The 15,500-nt window shown below is 45.5% G+C and overlaps 1 protein-coding gene and 1 long non-coding RNA gene across 2 annotated transcripts in view; one reads left to right on the top strand and one right to left on the bottom strand.

Moving 5' to 3' along the window:
• LOC138260459 (uncharacterized) overlaps window positions 1–15,500 on the top strand; it is a 442,993-nt gene that overhangs the window by 300,491 nt on the left and 127,002 nt on the right. The gene's annotated exons all lie outside the window — the stretch shown is intronic.
• The window catches only part of GALNT16 (polypeptide N-acetylgalactosaminyltransferase 16), a 386,127-nt gene that overhangs the window by 325,582 nt on the left and 45,045 nt on the right, over window positions 1–15,500 (bottom strand). The gene's annotated exons all lie outside the window — the stretch shown is intronic.

Here is a 15,500-nt window from a genome sequence, read left to right as displayed (position 1 = left end):
AATAATACACATTACATTTTGTTTGTAAGTTATTGTGCTGTAACATTATTTTATTCGCTCTGGACTCAAATATTTCAAATTAATTTGCATATATATCTTAAATACGTTTTACAATAACAATGATTTTAAAAGAATAATAAAAACGCTGACTTTCCCATAGTAGGATCTATGCCAGGGTGGCAGAGATCTCTACATTTATGTTTCCAAAGTTTGCACCTGGTAAGTTTGCACTTGTAAATCCTGTCATAGGAGGCTCTACCCCATGGTTGGAGGTTGTGGGCACATGCAAAGTTTACATCTAGTAAGTTTGCACTTGTAAATCCTGTCATAGGAGGCTCTACCCCATGATTGGAGGGTCTGGGCACATGCAAAGTTTACACCTAGTAAGTTTGCACTGTACATCCTGTTGTAGGGGGCTCTACCCCACGATTGGAGGGTGTGGGCACATCCAAAGTTTACACCTAGTAAGTATGCACTTGTAAATCCTGTCGTAAGGAGGCTCTACCCGTGGTTGGAGGGTGTGGGCACATGCAAAGTTTACACCTAGTACGTTTGCACTTGTAAATCCTGTCATAGGAGGCTCTATCCCACGGTTGGAGGGTATGGGCACATGCAAAGTTTACACCTAGTAAGTTTGCACTTGTACATCCTGTTGTAGGAGGCTCTACCCATGACTGGAGGGTGTGGGCACATGCAAAGTTTACACTTGTACATCCTGTTGTAGGAGGCTCTACCCCATGATTGGAGGGTGTGGGCACATGCAAAGTTTACACCTAGTAAGTTTGCACTTGTAAATCCTGTCATAGGAGGCTCTACCCCATGGTTGGAGGTTGTGGGCACATGCAAAGTTTACACCTAGTAAGTTTGCACTTGTAAATCCTGTCATAGGAGGCTCTACCCCATGGTTGGAGGTTGTGGGCACATGCAAAGTTTACACTTGTACATCCTGTTGTAGGAGGCTCTACCCCATGATTGGAGGGTGTGGGCACATGCAAAGTTTACACCTAGTAAGTTTGCACTTGTAAATCCTGTCATCGGAGGCTCTACCCCCTGGTTGGAGGTTCTGGGCACATGCAAAGTTTACACCTAGTAAGTTTGCACTTGTACATCCTGTCGTAGGAGGCTCTATCCCACGGTTGGAGGGTATGGGCACATGCAAAGTTTACACCTAGTAAGTTTGCACTTGTAAATCCTGTCATAGGAGGCTCTATCCCACGGTTGGAGGGTATGGGCACATGCAAAGTTTACACCTAGTAAGTTTGCACTTGTACATCCTCTTGTAGGAGGCTCTACCCATGACTGGAGGGTGTGGGCACATGCAAAGTTTACACTTGTACATCCTGTTGTAGGAGGCTCTACCCCATGATTGGAGGGTGTGGGCACATGCAAAGTTTACACCTAGTAAGTTTGCACTTGTAAATCCTGTCATAGGAGGCTCTACCCCATGGTTGGAGGTTGTGGGCACATGCAAAGTTTACACCTAGTAAGTTTGCACTTGTAAATCCTGTCATAGGAGGCTCTACCCCATGGTTGGAGGTTGTGGGCACATGCAAAGTTTACACTTGTACATCCTGTTGTAGGAGGCTCTACCCCATGATTGGAGGGTGTGGGCACATGCAAAGTTTACACCTAGTAAGTTTGCACTTGTAAATCCTGTCATCGGAGGCTCTACCCCCTGGTTGGAGGTTCTGGGCACATGCAAAGTTTACACCTAGTAAGTTTGCACTTGTACATCCTGTCGTAGGAGGCTCTATCCCACGGTTGGAGGGTATGGGCACATGCAAAGTTTACACCTAGTAAGTTTGCACTTGTACATCCTGTTGTAGGAGGCTCTACCCATGACTGGAGGCTGTGGGCACATGCAAAGCTTACACTTGTACATCCTGTTGTAGGAGGCTGTACCCCGTGACTGGAGGGTGTGGGCACATGCAAATGTTACACCTTGGTGTAAATCTACACTCTGCAATGGTGAATAGCAGAAAACTGCAGAGTTAGATATAGGTTTAGTAGTACAAATGTATGTAACAAATATACACATGTAAATCTCTATTCACAAATGTTGAATAGCAAAAAGTGTAACGTTACATCAACACCTCGCTGTAGTACGGCATATATTTATAAGTAAATATACATGTGAACACGTACTGTTGTGAATAGGCCCTTTGTGATTTGTCGGTGGGAAGTCTTGGGTAACCAATATAACTGTGTAAGGAAATGCTGGAGGTAGTTTATTCTGTCTAATACTCCTGAGTCTTCGCATACAAAGTATTTGTTGAAAGTCATCCTTGTAACGCTGGGTTACAACAGGCACCAGACACTGTGTGAAAAAGTTTGTGATTTTTTTAACAAAATATTTTACTGCAGCCTACCTTGTTAAGAGAAATAAAAGGACTATATTATGTACGCCAGCACAGAGCTATTACGTCAGGCGTTTATGTGAACAGAAGAGAGCTTTGTGACGTTAAACACTGAGATGCAAAACAGAGCTTAGAGATGTCAAACCTCTGTGTGAATCCAACCATTGTGAGGTCAGAGGTGTATGTAAATCAGACCACCATTGTGAGGTCAGAGGTGTGTGTAAATCAAGAGACCACTGTGACGTCAGAGGCGTGTGTAAATCAACAGAACCTTGTGAGGTCAGAGGTTTATGTAAATAGACCATTGTGAGGTCAGAGGTTTATGTAAATCAACAGACCATTGTGAGGTCGAAGGTTTATGTAAACTAACAGACCATTGTGAGGTCAGAAGTGTGTGTAAATCAGACGTCAGAGATGTGTGTAAATCAACAGAACATTGTGAGGTCAGAGGTGTATGCACATCAATAAACCATTGTGAGGGCACAGGTTTCTGTAAGTCAACAGACCATTGTGAGGTCAGAGGTGTATGTAAAGCAGACCACCATTGTGAGGTGCGAGGTGTATGTAAAGCAGACCAACATTGTGAGGTGCGAGGTGTATGTAAAGCAGACCACCATTGTGAGGTCAGAGGTGTATGTAAAGCAGACCACCATTGTGAGGTCAGAGGTGTGTGTAAATCAAGAGACCACTGTGAACTCAGATAAAAGCAACACATTGTACCCCTCTCTCGTTAATATCAGAACTTTGGAGACCACTTTTATCCGTGGTAAAAAGATCAGTCCAGGTGGACACTACAGTCCCTCAGTGTGACCTCAGTCCGCATGCGGTCTGTAGACCTCTGGTGCTGCCGGTTCCAGGGACGCTAACGGGGGCATTCAGGGACAATCTGCTCCCAGAGAAAAAATAAAACAGATCATTAAAATAATCTAATTTAAGCAACTGGGATCAGCGGCTCTCAGTACGGTGAGTTATTTTCATTTTTGGCCCAAAGCTGTGCCTCAAAAAAGGTACGTAAATTGTGTTAACAGCAGCTCTTAAAAGAGTCACCTTGCTGCTGGTTGCAAGGGCTGCGCGCGGGTCCCCGACGATGCTGCCCCCCCTTAGGACGATCGAACTGGGTTTCTGCAAGAACCGTCAGAGCATTCCAGGCACGGTTCATTCAATGGACATCCTTATCTCTGCGGTTCAGCCCGGCGCGCAGCCAACGCACGGTGAATGTCCTAACACACCATGTGAAGAACCGTCAGTTTCAGGTCAGGAAATGTAGGATTAGGAAGCCAGAGTTAAAATATGTCCTAAAATCAAATTCAAAAAGCGCGTTCACACCAAGCAGCCAAAATCCAGGCGCTGAAGTTTGTTTCTAAGCACATCGAAACCATTTAATAAGTAAGTCAATAGGTATAGTTAACTTAAAATCATGCACTGGCTATAACGTGTTGCAGTTTTTAGGGGCGAGCTCAAATCGCCCCTAATCACGCCCATGTTACGTCAGTCACTTTCATTGGTTTGTAGGCTTGCCTTTTAAAATCCTCTTGTTTTCATTCGTGAAAGTCATGTATACGTCATGCCTTTTCCGGTGTTTAGCCCTCCTCGAGAGCACCGGTAAACTACTGGAAACATACGAAGCACCATGTTTTCCGTACGGTTTCTGGACTACTTTTTCCTCTTTGTTTCGCAGCGCAATCGGGCTGTGTTTTACACAGCGCAATTGTTTTTTTGTTTTTTTTCATTTAATGTGGCAAGAAAAGTCCGGTTAGGAGTTTACAACGCTAATAGCTCTAACTCGAAGTAATGCGAAACCTGTTGCATTGCACATGCTTTTTCACTCTGAGTATAGTGAAACATGTAATTTCTCTGGTAACTTTCTGAGTTTTTGAGGGGTGGAAATGTTCCCTGAATTACTCTAGGCCAGTGATCTTCAAACTTTTTAATTCCCCCCCGCTCCCCTGAGTTAAATAAATAATAAATTATCGGGCCCTCTACTTTTCAAAATTATTCTATTAAATTTGCAATGTTTAAATAGTTCTGGTACTGCATTAGAAATGCAATCAAATACATGATGCCAAACATACTGTTCTGGTCAGGCAAGCCTTACTAACATGTTAAAGTATTCACAGTGTGATTATTAAAAGTGGGGGTGGAGTGGGGGTTGCCAATAGTATTTTGAGTCACTTCCCTTTTACTCACAGCTTAAAAGACAACACATGTTAGTGAAGGCAGATTACAGAGCAGTTTACTGCTGCTCATTTTTTCAGCTTTAAATAAAGTGCTGTTATCAACATAATGCTTCCTTTGGCCAGAGCCTGCCCTACCCCGATCACTTGAGGGCCTATGGAGGCACCCGCTCCCTAGGCTGAAGACCCCTTCTCTGGACAGTGTTCCCCCACCCTCTTCTTATCTTCTTGATGTCTACCTCACTGAACATGACTGTCAAGTGGGTTTACAAAAGGCCACCACGTTCAGTGGATTAACACCCAGAGAGTGGCCTCGAAACCATGTCCCTTCGTCCTGAGGAGGCCTTGATCGACGGATGGCCGAAACGTGTCGACTACTTTTCTGGAGTCAAAAAATGATTAATGTGATTGAAAGACTTTCTTGAGTTGTGAAGGATAATATCCTGATGGAGCCCCTTTTGTGCAATACCGCTGGGTGTTATGGGGGACACTAGAATGATGTGCATGACGGGGCCGGCTTCAGGCATGGGCACGGTGAGCAGCTGCACAAGGACTTTATTCCTGCTCACAACTAAGGGCCCCCGCACCAGGACACCGCTTCGGCGTTATGAGGCCTACAGAGCACCGGTGGTGCAGCGCTGCAAGGCCCAGATCAGGGAGGAAGGGGACCTCCTCTCCTGGGCCTGTGATGAAAGAGCTCCAGAGAACTGACTGCTGCATTTCATAACAGCAGCCAATAGAGGGCATACCACCTTAATTGTGAGGTAAGCCGTACCACTGCGTTAATAAAAAGCAGGGTGTCTTGCAGGGCTCGCAAGAAAAGAAAGAATCGTGTGCCATCACTGGGCATTGCTCACTTAGGACACAGAAAAGGTAGACTGTGTCATCAAAATTAATAAAACGCATATTTCTGTAACACACAGAGGCGTATTAGCTTAGTACAGCAGATTATAGCACTGCATTGAGATGCATTCAGTAAAAGTGCATGTTTTTAAACACGAACTGAGAAGAATTCCTGCCCCTGATGATAACGGTATTAGTGAACAAAGAGCAGGGCCACTGCCTTTATGTGGCAGAAAAAGACCAAATTAGGCAGCAGGGTTTACTAACTTATGCAGCAAGAAAAGGCAAATTATGTGGCATAAGATATACATACATTTACATTTTACAATTACAAGAATGCCACACATTTTGTGAAAGTAATAACATGGTGACAATGACAGAATTATGAGGTAGCACTATCTGGCAAAGTTTTTACCTCATTGGTATCAGTCTGATACCCAAACAAAACAATATGTAATAGAAAGCTGGCCAGTCAGTCTTTGCAAAGGGCATTCCACGGTTGCTGCATTTTCAGTAAGTTTTTGATCTGATCTATGGATTAATTGTTTTTTTTTTTATAAAAAGCCGATGCCTTATGCAGCAAATCCATAATAATGTGGAAAATGCAACAAACACAAAATTGCACAGTTCCAGTGGCCCTGACGAAGAAGCATATCAGGGTTCATGTATCCCCAAAATATGGGCTAGTTTGTTATTAAACGGAGAGCGAAATTACAGGGTACTACATCAAACTCAAAAGGTTTTGTGCAACACACACCCTCACTGTGTGTATTTGAATATGCTCTGATGTGTGATAATGAACAAAATGGAGGTTGGTGAAATAAAGCATTTGCTTATGACTACATATTTGGTCAAGTAAGAAAATCAGGGTTGATTCCAGATTTTCCAGTTTCTCACTGTGCACTTGAGCCACTATTTTGGTATCTCAGGGCCCACGTGTGTTTTTGGCACTTTTAACCTTGGCCATAAGGGCATTTTCCAATAGTCACAGACTACGTAAAAAACTTTTTCCAGCATAGAGATTTGCCTGGATTCACGGCTCCCCATGATGCATGGTGGAAGGCTCTAGCCACCAGGTCACGCCGTCTTCCGTGAAAGCTCAGCTCAATTTTGGGCTCAAGGTCCTTAAAGGGCCTGGAGCTGAGAGCCAGCCCTCTGGCTCGAGTGGTCAGTGGCTTGCGCACCTATAATCAGGGCCACTGGAATTATGAAATTGTCGCAACAATTTTCACATAACTGTAGATTTCCCGCATTTGCCCCCTAATCCATCATCTGCCGCATAATCTGCAGATTGTAATGAAAACAAATGTTGTTTCTAGCTCATACGGTTCAAAATTACTCAAAATGCACCAACACGTATTGCTGTGCAGCACAAGGCCCTTCGTAAAGATGAATTGGTCACATTTCTGTTGCTTATTGCTATATTTGGGTGTTCACTGGTACTAATGAGGTGAAACCAATTACAATACAGAGTGAAAAAGTTTTAAAGTGGTGAAATAATGAAGTAACACTATTACAAAATGTGCCACATAATGCAGCATAATTTGCCTTTTCTTGCTGCATAATTTACTCAACGCTGTCACATAATTTGGCCCTCTCCTGCCACATGATTCCAGTGGCACTGCCTATAATAGCATACACAAGAGAGTAATGTTAGGAGGGGCCGAATCCAAGCAAAAACATGAACACTATTCAGAGAGTGATAGGATGGAAGGGGAGAGATGGATGTAAAGGAGGAGAGCCACTGAAACACGGTAGGCGGTTAGGAGTAAAAAAGTGGTAAAGAGCAGCGCTTCGAAGCAAGGTGTGGGAGTAAGACGAGCAGAACCAGCAAGGAGAGGCCGGTGAAAAGGGAGAGATTCATGTAAAGGGGACAGAACGAGCGAAAAAAGTTTAGGCAAGAGAAGGTGAGAGGCGGGGTGGGAAGATGAGAGGAAAGGAGTAGAGCATTAGGGGGAAAGATGATGTAAGAGGGGTGAAATCAGAAAGAGAAGGTAAGAAGCTTTGGGAGAGATGAGGGGTGAAGTGGATATAGTGGGAGCTGAACCAGCAAGAGTAGGTAACAGGTTGGAACGAAATGAGACGAAAAGTAAATCATGGTGGTGAGATGTGGATGAAAGTTTGCAGAATCAGAAAGAAAGTAAGATGCTGGAGAAGAGGTAAAAATGTCATTGATCCAGTATGTGCTGCTAAGTCCGTTGTTCCTTCGGCCGAAGTTTGCAATTTCCTATCTCTTTATTTTCCATGCAAAAAACATAAATACATTATTTTAGTTTTGAGATGCGTGTGAAACCTTTCCCAAAGGGTTGTGATTCTGAACCACCCACAATGTGTCTGCTGAACGTCAGCCTTCTCTCTGTGTACTCTATTGCTCCTCCTGTCCTTTCTATTGAAACTCACTCCCAGAGGGACCGGTTCCTGCACATGCCCTGTCCAGAGATCTAGAGATCAGAGCTCCTGCCCTCAACTCCCTTTGTGAGATCTTTCGTGCCTCATCATAAGGTCCTACCAATGTAAAAACCAAAAACACAGTGGTTGTGTCTCTGCTTAAAAAACCTTCAGCAGGCTCAAACCTTCTCAGCATCTTCGGACATCTCTGTGCTGCCCTTTTCTCAAGTGTCCCACAAACCTTTTCTGTAAAAGAAGAAATGTAGAAGCTTTTTGTGAGCCATTTCCTTTGGGTCGGGCCAATAGCTGATTAATTGGTAACATCTGTTGAGGATACTGTTGTTTAAGAGCATTGTTTCAGAACAAACTATTTCATTTCATTTAGCTAAGAGTTATTCTTTTAGAAACTTGTCTCTTGAAAGGTGGCGATAGCCAGCAGTCAAAGCTTCCTTTTGGAGATGATAAAGAAGTTTAATCATACCCTAATCTGGAAACAATTAGGGGAAATCACAGTAATCTTAACATTTTTGGAGAGCCCCAGACCTACCTTTTCAGCTGCGTACTTATTTTATTAGGAGTATTCTTTATATTTTTAGACATTTTAGTGCTATCCACACTAGGTAACTAGTTTCTTGCAAAGCTGCCCCAACAATGCCAGTAAATTAATCTTCAATTGATGGCACATCTTAGAGGGGCATTATATGTTCCTATTCTGCCACAAACCCTAGACCCGGCCTTGGTGCACGACCTTAAAATCATGTTTACGAGGGCGGTCAGGTGTTGATTTGGTGATTCTTACTCACTAACAAAGACTCTCCCAAAAAGGGGGGAGAAGGGCTATTTGGTGAAATTTTGAATTATGTGAATTTTTGAATAAGGAGATTTAGAAACTATAGTCCATGGTTTGGGCGTTTGAGATGAAAAACACAGGGTGACTTTTACCACTCAGGGGGTCATACAAACGGTATAAATAACAGAATGTGACAGAAATAGTTGTGTTGTCAAATAATGGCAATGACATTATTGTGGGCCAAAAACAAGTATGTGTGTATTTATCCCTTAGGGACCCACCTCCCCCAACATTATGTTGTTGTAATATGCTCAGATTCATCAGGGTTAGTCAGGCTACCCCATATATTCTTCCTCTGAATTTGGGGTTAGGGGTACCCAAAGTTCACTCCTGATGGAGAGAAAGACTTCTGTCCTCTCACTGGGCAGAGAGAGACTAGCAGAGGAGGTGCCCTTGATTTCTAGTGGAACGGACAGGCCTTTTACTAGTTGCCATGAGGGAGTGATGCCCATCAGCCTTCACTTTCAAAAGGTTAAAGTAGTATCACTCAAGAAGGTCCTTCACTCCAGATGTTTGGGCGATGGATGGAGAGTGAGTTTATGCTTCGCATGTGTGGAAGAGTGGTTATGGAGCCTTTGTGGTGTGCTTGGCTGGCACTGCACAGGAATCCTTCTTTTGATTCTCTTCAGTGGGTGGCACAGGGAATGCTAATTAGGGTGACGCCCAGTGTGACAATTATTTTTGGGGCCCCTTCCCCCAATGACCCCCTCAGATTCCCTCACTACCACCCAGCAAAAATGTCCCTCATCTCTCCATAGACCCTCCCTCACATACATTTTGTTTGTTTTAAAGGGCTGGTAAAGTCTGGCTTTACTAAAAGGAATGTATATCTACCCAAATGAACCCTCTTCAGCCACGACAGGAATATATCATGAAAGACTGGGGGTAAAAACATAACGTCCTAACCTGTTTATGCAGTTTGCATGCAGTTCTTTGATGACACTTCATAACAGTCCCTGTTCTCTATAAGGGTTGTATATTATGAACTGAAGTAGCAAAAAGAATCTCTGTGACTAAAGCAGTAACCCACTGAGCTATCCACATAAAATAAAGATCTGTGATCTACAGCAGATGTATTGACCCACTGTGCTGCTTTAGGGAAAGTCAAAACTGACAATAGACAAAACTGTAAACTCTCTTTAGCAGGCATATTAATAAAAACGGTTATCGTGAAATTTGTATTGCTGCCTAAAAGCGGGACACACGAGGAAGTATGCATCAGGTATTTTTAAATGGTAAGTCATCACTAAACACAGCGCCCCCCCTGAGGTCAGCGCCCCCCTCCCCAGGTCAGCGCTCAGTGCGGCCGCACTGGTCACACTGCCCTAAAGCTGGTGCGAATGTAAAGCTGTCTTTGTTTTGGGGGGACCTGAGGACAGGCCCTGGAACACTCCTGCTCATTTCCCCAGAAGTGTCCCAGGAGCTGACTTGGTGGGCAGGTGTGGCATGCCCCCCCTTGGTTGTTGAGCAGACCCTGGAACCGCCCCCCCCCCCTTCTTACAGGTGTTTCACTGTAGTTAGGTTTCAGCTGCTGATGGGGAGGGGCATTGAATCCCTTTGTTCGAAGTTTTACCTCCTGAGCTGCCAGGGCACTCCTGGATCCATTCCCTCTTCATGCTGCTTCTTTGAACAAAGACTGTGGACGAACCACTCTGAGCTGAAAATACAAAAACACAGGCAGTGCCCCTAAGCAGCTCCAGAGAGAGCTCCTAAAATAAATAACACCCGCCTCTCTGCAGGCTGTGATTGGAGGAGCCATCCAAAATCTGGGCATGGCGCAGGAAGCGATTGGTGAACCTAATGCATACCAGGAAGCTGCTATCCTCGGTGTACCAGGAATTCTCACTGACCAGACAAGGAATTGTAGACCAGTGTGTATGAAAACTAGTGATCTTCAGGGCTGGAATCTCCAATTCTCAGGTCTCCTGGAGGTTCAAGCCAACCTGAGTCAAGACCAGGGCACTGGAAATATGTGGTTGTGCGGCCGCAGCGATTTTTTTATAATTATAGATTTGGCGCTTTTGCCACATAATGCATCATCTGACACATAATCTGCAGATTTTGACCAAAAAAAATGTTGTTCGCTCAAACGGTTCAAACGTTACTAAGTGTGCAGTGAGGTGTTGCGGAGCTGTGAAAGGTCATATGTAAAGCTGGACTTGTCACCTTTTTGTTGTTTATTGCTATATGTGGGTACTAAATTGGTACTAATGGGGTGCAACCAACGCCCATACAGTTTTGCCAAGTTTAAAGAAAATGATGAAAAAATTAAGTAATACGGTTTCAAAATGTGCCACTTTATGCCACATAATTTCCCTTTCTTGCCACATAATTTACTCCACCCTGCCACATAATTTTACCTTCTCCTGCCAAATAAATCCAGTGGACCTGGTCAAGACTAATGCAAGGACATCAGTGGTCTGCCTGGAGAAAGAAGTGCTGCCTGGCATCTTTCCCAAAGATGCAGGCCCACTATGGAAGTGCATCACCTTAGCTGCTGCTTGGAGAGACTGGGAAGGGTGCCAACGAGTCAAGGGTCCTGCCTACAGCTGGTAGTGTTCCCTGGAACTGCCTTCAAGGAAAGGACCTCCCTTGCACTGATCAGGGGTGCTGGGGGAGCTCCTGCAGAGTGAAGGTGCCCAGAAGAGGCAATACCCACAGCTCAGCTGCCTGGTGAAAGGCATCAAATCACCCGCCATAAACACCATGCGTGGCACAGGGGGTGCAACAGCTAGGCAAGGGTCCCAGTGGTGAGCCCCACTTGCCTCGGACACCACTACATCTACAGACTGCCAACATGGACCACCCTCCTGGAGCCTAACTTTATAGTGTTGTCACCAGGTGACGCTTTTCCCAACTAAAAACCACAAACCACATGTAAATCCATGCAGCGACTGTGGCCATATTGCCCTGTGGACCCAACTTGTGTGAGCCTTTTTGTGACCCACATCTATGCCCCTAGCTATGTGGCTACTGCCAAAACACAAAAAGACAAGGGAGGTCATTGTTTATCTGGAAAGTGCCTTTCAAAGTCAAGGCGCTGAAAACAGAAACCACCTTATTGCTTGCTGCCACTTTCACGGCTGCAGCCAAAGGGTTTCAGTGAGTGCACATTGAGGTTAAATGTACTCACCCAACACGGCTCCTTCTCTGCCCCTGGAATGTCTCTCCTCAACTTCCACATTCCCGGGAGGACCAATTTAGATGGACTCTTTGCTCGTTGGGCAGGGAGCATTCTGATTGGACCTCAGGAAGAACCAATAGAATGCCGGTGTGGCGAGGAAGGCAGTCAGGCAGCAGTTTATTTAGTTTCCAACCAGTGTTCTGAACAGCACATCACCACGAGAAGGTCTTTCTGCCTGGAGTGGCCAGAGGGAGAGTGGAGAGAGGGCAGGTGCACTCGAACACAGAAAAAACAAGCATTTGCAATGCAATAGAGTCTTGCATTTCTCCGAGTTACAGCTATTAGCAGTTGTAAACTCCCAACCGGATATTTCTTGCCACATTGAATGGCAAAAAACAGCGCGATCGCACTGCTACAGTTCACGTGTAGTGAAACCTATCGGCAAAAGTGCAATTAGCTATGTAACAGGGTCGATGTTATGCAAAGTGCTTGACTTCTGCCCAGCGAGATCGCGCTGCGAACAAAATATAAACAGTTGTCCACAAACCTGACGGGAAACAGCGAGCCTCGTATGTTTTCAGTACTTGGTCGCTGCGCTCGAGGAGGGCTAACCACCGGAAAAGGCATGACGTATGCATGCCTTCCACTAATGAAAGCAAGCAGATTTTAACAGGCAAGACCACGAACAAATGAAAGACACTGACGTGACATGGACGGGGCTCCGAGCCCTTTTCTAACTACTACAGCGCCTCTCAAGCGAAACGAATGCACAAGCGCATGCGATACAGGCTCGACCCTAACAAGCACTTCCTTTCCTCGAAGAAGCCTAAAAAACAGGCCCAACTGGAAAGAGTTTGGAGCAATATCACTGCATCCAAGACAGCAGACAGGAGCTGCACATTCTAAAAATCCACTGCTAAAGGCAATGGTCTGGCCATGGTGAAGACCCTTTGTCAAGTAGTATAGACATGGTATATACTGGTTAAACACCACTGGCAGGGATTAACGTATTGGGAAAACCTTGTTAAATTGTACTTCTGTCTTCCTTGAGTAAACTTGCATTGTTTATCTGTAGTGTTTAGCTGTGTGTAGACTAACCCAGGTCTTCTTTTTAAAGGAAAAGCAATGGCTCACCATGTATCCGTCATTTGTTGTTGTGACTTTACCATACCCCTGAGTAAGCCTCGGACCGCTCTGCCTCGCCACCCCAGGATAAAGTGATAACTCCTGCTGCACTGCCCAAGGATCAGGTGCTAACTCCCCAAGTAAGCATCAGACCTTTGTGCCTCGCGACCCGAGGATAAAGTGCTAACTCCCTGAGTAAGCCTTGGACCGCTCTGCCCTGCTACCTAAGGATCAGGTGCTAACTCCCCGAGTAAGCCTCAGACCGCACTACCTCACTACTGAAGGATCAGGTGGCAACTCCCAGAGGAAGCCTTGGACCGCTCTGCCTCACTGCCCCAGGATCAGGTGCCAACTCCTGATGAAGCCTCGGACCGCTCTGCCTCACTGCCCCAGGATCAGGTGCTACTCCCTGAGTAAGCCTCGGACCGCTCTGCCCTGCTACCTAAGGATCAGGTGCTAACTCCCCGAGTAAGCCTTGGACCGCACTACCTCACTACTGAAGGATCAGGTGGCAACTCCCAGAGGAAGCCTCGGACCGCTCTGCCTCGCTGCGGCAGGATCAGCTGCTACTCCCTGAGTAAGCCTCAGAGCGCTAACCAATCTGGTTTCAAGATATTCCTACAGCGGTAAAATGTCTCACTGGGTTCAGTGCCTGCTGCAGTGATCTTTGTATCATCTAATATGTAGCCCACAGTGGCCACATCAACCTTCATCCCACCTTCTCATCAATTGCTTTGTAGCTTGGTTCATGCTCTACAAGTACCACACATACGTACATACATACACACACACACACAACTGAAGTGACTACTGTTGAGTTCAACAACAATCAAGTGGTCGGATTTGCAGAATGGTAGTTTAATCGTGGAATTAGTTCAGTAGCGCATTTTGGGCTGATTTCTCGAGATGGAGTTGCCATCTCATTCCGAGTTTCAAAGGATGGAATGAAGAATATTAGGGGGTGTCCGGGTTAGCACAATAGAGTACTTCTGATTTCCCCACTTTCCAATCCTTGGAGTTTTCAGCAGGCATTTACGTGGCAAAATCTGTCTGGGTAAAAATCTCAAAGATGGAGTTACCGCAAAATTCAGAATACCGGGAACAGGTACTACCAGAGTCTGAGCACAATTCCAGCATTTCCGGCTTTCTCATAATGAGTGTCCTAGACTGAGATGCGCATTACTCCTGGAGTCAATACCGCTCCTGGTAAATACCGATACTGCGCTGTATATGTATATATACATACATATATACACACACACACACACACTCAGGTACAGTATTACCACCCCACACTTCAGAATGGGGAATAACACAGAGATACCACTTTCCCCGTTCATAGCTGCACACTCTGGAAGTGCAGTTTGTCCAATGCACAAATTCTGCAACATTGTACTTGCCAAAATCCGCGTGGTGAGGACGTATAGGGCTTACCCTACCATTCCTAATTTGAATATGAGCACAACGTTTGGGAGAACCCGAAACAGGACTACCAGCCCTCTTGGAATGAGCGCCCCAGGTAAGATTCAGTCTGCAGTGAGTGCTTCACACATGTGCAAGTCCACCTCGATGGCCAGTTGGACTCGAAGGGCTTGTCCTACATGAATTTTTAAAATTACCTGAATCGTCATGGCTGCCACTGTCACCTCCGCGCTGTTCCTCTCCTGCTCGCTGCAGGCACATGCTGCCAGCCTGCCCTGTGGCCAATCCTGGCGCTGCTCAGAGCGGCACCAAGAATGGCTGGGAGCGCCCAGCCAGGATGCTCCCAGGCAGACTGAGCGCCTGTGCCTGCTCTCTCCAGCCCGGCAACACAGTGGCGGGCTGAAGAGAGCCCTGTGCACATGTTTGTTTAACCGTCCCGAGCCGGCGGGCCAAACATACATGTGCACTCCCCCTCAGTGCTCGTCACAGATGTGGTCCCGCCCCTTTTACCAAAAAACGATAATATACTGCTGCTGGCAGGGGGGTGGGGTCGACACTCCTTCGCCTTAGCGAAGGAGCCGTGCCTGGCCTAGGGCTTGTAAATTAAATGCTACAAGTGGACTGCAGCACTATTGCATCACTTACTAAAGTAGCCCTTAACAACATGTCTTCAGGCCTGCCCTTGCAGCCTTAAGCTGTCACTTCGACCTGGCAAAATAAACCTTCCTTTTGAATAGGAGGAAGGGGTAGGAATAAACCTTACTCATAACACTTATAGGTCACCATTACAATAGGCCGTAAATGTTCATAGGGCAGGGTTCATGACATTTAAAAGTAGGATATGTATATTTAATGTTTTACATGTCCTGGCAATGAAAAACCTACAACTCTGGTTTTCACTGTGGCAAGACTGGCTCTCCCATAGAAAAACACAGAGTTACACTATAACAAATTATAATGCTTGATTTCAGTTTACGACCGGCTAGAAAGATGATTCAATGACTCATTTTAATAGTAATTTAAAATGCAACTTAACGGTAAAGTTGGAGGTTATTTTACTATTTTGCAAATTATACTTTTACAAAGTTGTCAGTTTTCTGCCTAAACATGAAAGGTCAGTGTCCAGTGTCACCTGACTTCTGGTGCTTGATGGCTCCCCTGGAGTGACTGCTCTCGGGTAGGGGCAAAGGCCCCTGGAAGTGGGGAGGGGGATTCCT

Source organism: Pleurodeles waltl, chromosome 9 (assembly GCF_031143425.1).
Source record: "Pleurodeles waltl isolate 20211129_DDA chromosome 9, aPleWal1.hap1.20221129, whole genome shotgun sequence".
NCBI lineage: Eukaryota > Metazoa > Chordata > Amphibia > Caudata > Salamandridae > Pleurodeles > Pleurodeles waltl.
The sequence above is the reverse complement of the archived record's forward strand: the minus strand, read 5'-3'. Positions and strand labels throughout refer to the sequence as shown.